This window comes from Sinocyclocheilus anshuiensis, unplaced genomic scaffold (assembly GCF_001515605.1).
Source record: "Sinocyclocheilus anshuiensis isolate Anshui unplaced genomic scaffold, SAMN03320099.WGS_v1.1 scaffold708, whole genome shotgun sequence".
Lineage (NCBI taxonomy): Eukaryota > Metazoa > Chordata > Actinopteri > Cypriniformes > Cyprinidae > Sinocyclocheilus > Sinocyclocheilus anshuiensis.
This window is the reverse complement of record NW_015555881.1, coordinates 1506526-1511214: the sequence shown is the minus strand read 5'-3', so window position 1 is coordinate 1511214 and position 4689 is coordinate 1506526. Positions and strand designations below refer to the sequence as shown.

General features: G+C 34.9%; 1 pseudogene; it reads left to right on the top strand.

Moving 5' to 3' along the window:
- Window positions 1-448: 448 nt before the first annotated feature.
- Window positions 449-4689, top strand: part of LOC107675743 (rap guanine nucleotide exchange factor 1-like) — a 46562-nt pseudogene continuing 42321 nt past the window's right edge.

Genomic DNA, 4689 nt, shown 5'->3' with positions numbered 1-4689 from the left:
AATGAGTGCAGTAGATTACTAGAATGAAAAACATGCTCTTACTATCCTGAGCTTCAGTAATTAGATGGTGCTTGTGCTGTGTGTGTTTGTGTGTTTGTGTGTTTGTGTGTGTGTGTGTGTGTGTGTGTGTGTGTTTGAGAGAAGCAGGCGTGTGTATATGGATGTGCAGGGCTTTGTGGGAATAAAGTATGGAACGGATAGACACGGATTGAGAATTTCAAGCGCTGCGCTCTGATTTGAGCTGTATTATCTGATGTCTGCAGCTTTTTTCTCCTGTAATGGAGGTTTAAAATGTATTGACTGGTTTTCCATTGTCTTTTTCGTTTACGTGTTTTCCATGCCGTAGGCTTTATCGATCGTTTCTCACGTTAGGTGGTTTTTCATCTGTGGATCTAGATCATTGCTCCCGTTCCTTTTGGAATCGGGATGTTTTGGCATTCCGACATCATCCGGCACACATGGAAGTTCTCTGCAGTTCTGTATGATTTTATTTTTAGATTCCACTCGGTTTGATGTCTGAGTCAGGCTGGGTCATGGGATTCGACTGAGGGTGACTAAGCGCGAACCCTGAGTGATGTCTCTGATCCTGGGTGCTTGTTTCTGACCTGGATGTAGATGGACAGCAGGCTGATGTCTTGGGGCTTGAAGAAAATGCCCAATATCACCTCCAAAGATCACTGTTTGAGGTGAATGCGACTGGAAAAAGTCTAAACTAGTTCTTAAGGTCAATAACCAGAACTTGTCCGGGTTCTACATGGGGAACAGCAGTCGGAGAACCCAACCTCTTCTAGGTGACTCGGACTATTTTTATACCGGGGAACCAGATACAGGTGAGAACGGATGTGCTGAAATTCCATACAGGAAGGATTTGAATTCATCAAGTTCATTGTAGAGTTCCTGTGGAGACATTTGGACTTTGTTTTCTGATGTAACAGGTGTAATATATAATATTAATGCAGGATGGACTTTGTTTTTGGTCACTTGGTATTGTGAAGTGTCACATTGCTCTTTTGAGATTTCACTAGTTGTTATTGCAGTTCACTAACTAGTTGTAGGAGTACTTTGGTTTTAATGACTCTTATTGTGAAGTTGGATTTTGGACTTTGAAGGATACAAATTTTGTCATATCTCTGTCCATTTACTATTGGTTTCGATTGATCAGTGTATGCTTTGGACATTCTCCAATGTCCATTTGCTTGTCTTGAAGGTTAGACGTTTGTTAAAGATCTGAATGTTTTGGAGTTTCTGCTTGTGTCCTTACATGTGTTATGGTATCAGACTGTAATAATATAGTATTTTGATATATATTTTGTTTTACAGATGATTATTACATTTATATGCCATCATTTTGTTAGTTACATTAATACATTAATTGCCCTATTTAAAAAAACTAAATGTACAAGCAAGTTCCAACTCGTCTCCAACAAAGTGAGTATTTCTGGAAATACAGAAGCTTCTGATGTGAAATTCCAGGGACATTCCTTCCCGTTCCAGTTGTGTGGCTTTTGTCTAAGTGCTCATTTCATCCAGTCCAACTCTGGGTGGATCCAACCCAAAGATCTGCGTCCAGAAACAGCCATGCAGAGAAAGTCTTTCAGGTTGTGCAGGAGATGAATGAGACGTATCTGTTTAGGTTATTTAGGATTCAGAGCATTTAGTGGATTTAGGCGAGTTTTTGCAGACAAATAGTTCTGATACCTGTATAAGAAACATTGTATTTAACTTTCTACTTTATCATTGAAACATGCGCTTGAATGTTTGGCCTTTGCTGTGCCAGCGTCTTTTCAAGGCCCGTAAGTCCAAAATAGGACATTAAGAACTGCTGATGGCAGAACCTCAGATCATATTAAACCATCTGCGATCGGGTTCTGTGTTACTCAAGCCAAACATCGGGGTTCATATTGTGCTATCGAAGCATCCCGTCTGATTTAGAGGATATAAATGATCGTTTTAACCTATAGTTTCAGTGTGCTGGTTTCCGGACATTTCATGCTAAATTAGAGCTCTCCACTAGGAGTGAAAACTAAATATGAAATGTTTTCTTAAATATGGGAGTAGAAAATTTGGAAAAAATAAGAAAATGACTGACATTGACTGATTCAATTACGTTTAACATTTAGTAGTTCATTCATTCACTCATAAAAGACGATTAATCTGTAATCCGTTTGGATCCTGTTTTACATCTGAAATCTAGTGTAATCTAGTTGATCCTTTGACTGGATTTTGAAAAGTGGGCGTTGCATTGCAGCATTGAGTCAGGTGGTTGAGGGGGAGGGGTTAAAAAAAGGTGGACTTGGTGATGTCATCAGAAAAGGAAAGTTGTTTCCAAGGTTGAGCATTTTGATAAAACATTGCAAAGTGTGTTTATTTGAAATAATGTTTACTAATGAATTGTTCGCAATAAGACCTGAAACTTGTGTTAAATTGAGTACAATAAAATAAAAGGTTAACACAGCTTTAATTTTTTTTCTTTCGTATTAGAATGTGTTTAATTGTATTTATTTCTGAGGAAATAATAAATAATGAGTATTTTTACCATGATTTACAGAAAAAAATGTTATTGAGTGGAACAATAGTTTGTATGCCAAAAAATCTTGTCAGGCATATTTAGAACTAGAACCTACATTAAAAGACTCATTTTAAATCATTTTAAATATTTACCCATCTTTGCCACTATCCTTTAAAGCACTAGGTTTTACCCATTTTTCAGCACGTTTTTAATCATTTAAAATATAAAAAATGTAGTATGATCCCATATTTTATATATTTTAATAAGTACAGGTCAGAATAAGTATACTGTTTCATTTGAGTGACGATGGAATCCATATTTTGAAATTGTATTATCACAAAAGTTATTTGAAACTTTATAGTAGACTTGGCTTGCATTTAATATGTTTTTTATGTGTATAAAATCACCTTTGTAAATTTAATTTCATGTGGACACCAAAATGGGACGTCTCGTCTTTGACCTGCACAGTATTATTTTGAATTCTAATGTTATTCATCTTGGTGCTGGTTGCTTTGGTTCAAGGCAGATGATGCTTTATTGAAGTTTTATGGGGGGTTTTTTTCAATGCTCTTGGAGAAACTAATAGGTCCAGAAATTCTATTAGATATCATCCAAGGCCAGACAGCGAGAGTTTAGAGCCGGAACAGTGTTTGAGAACAGGATGAGGCTCTCTGGAGAAGGTCGTGAGCGTGTGTGTGTGTGTGTGTGTGTGTGTGTGTGTGTGTGTGTGTGTGTGTGAGTGTGAGTGTGAGTGAGAGATAGCAAGTGACGGATAACGAGTGTTTTGCATTCGGAAATGATAATCCTCATGCATTTCTCCCATTGCTGTGCTGTCATTGGCTCTCAGGCTGCGTAATGCTCTGTTTACCAAACACAAACTATTAAAACCCCATCAGTCCTGACTCCTGACGTACAGTCTGTCTGCTACCTGACACTTTGACTGTCTCGAAGACACAAACGCTCTCAGAAACCCTGCAGACTGAAGTGGAGTTTGTGAAAGCACCTTCATTATTTTGTTCCCATCAGGTTCAGGGTTTTATTGGATATTTCCAAAACATCACGCCAAACAGAATTTGCTCATAATGTATTGAAATGTCACTAGGCACAGTAGTGCAGTTGCATTGTGGGAAAAATATGAACAGAGACAGATGTTATTTGATGTTGTTGCACATTGTTTCATTGGAATTGTCTTAATATATAAAAGTAACATTTACAGTAGTTTCTTTTGTTAACATTAGTTTACATGAATAAATGTTTGAACAATTAATAATTCTACAGTGTTTATTAAGTTTATCTAAGTTAATGTTATTTTCAACATTTTCTAATATATTTTTAAATAAGAAGATTAATACATTTTGCAAAAAATCTATTGCTCTTTGTTAGTTCATGTTAGCTAATGCAATATCTACATTTAACAAATTGTACTTTATTGTAAACCGTTATCAGACTGATGGTCATTTAAACAAATAATAATTGAAAGACCAAATCATGGAAAAACAGGATGTCACGCTTTTGAAATAAACTTGATTTCTACATTTTTTGAAGAAAAAGTAAATGGTTAAGAAAAAAGCTTACAAGCAGTGTTATTTTAGTATCATTGAGATACGATTATAGTTTTTGTTAATATTTGTTGAATTAGATTTAATTCTTACATTTTCTGTTTCATTTAAATTTTAAAGATTTAGCAATTTTGTTGTTTTAGTCATTTTTATTAGTTTTTGTTGTTTTTAAATATGCCTATATAGTTTAAAAAAAATTATATTTCAATTTTAGTTATTTTAGTACATCAAGTTAAAATAATAGAAATGTTGCCTTGGAAACTAGCTGAAATAAAATAAGTGTAAGTTTTTATATTTTATTTTATTTCAGTTACCAATTTATTTAAAGTAATGATGTTTTTATGTTTTTTAGTAATAATGATATATAACTAAATATGTTAACATATCAACCTACATTTACATAACATGTATTCATTGTACAGCAGCTTTGCATTTAATTGTTTATATAAAACTAAATTTTGGCTAAGAAACTTGGCCCCTTTAAGAGTTTGTTTTGTATTTGTTTTGTTAGTGACACTTGCTCAGAGAGGAGACAGAAGCTAATTTCAGCTGACACACGTCAATCACATGTGTCTCTTTGCTTATATCACCATGGCAACAGTGTGTGTGTGTGTGTGTGTG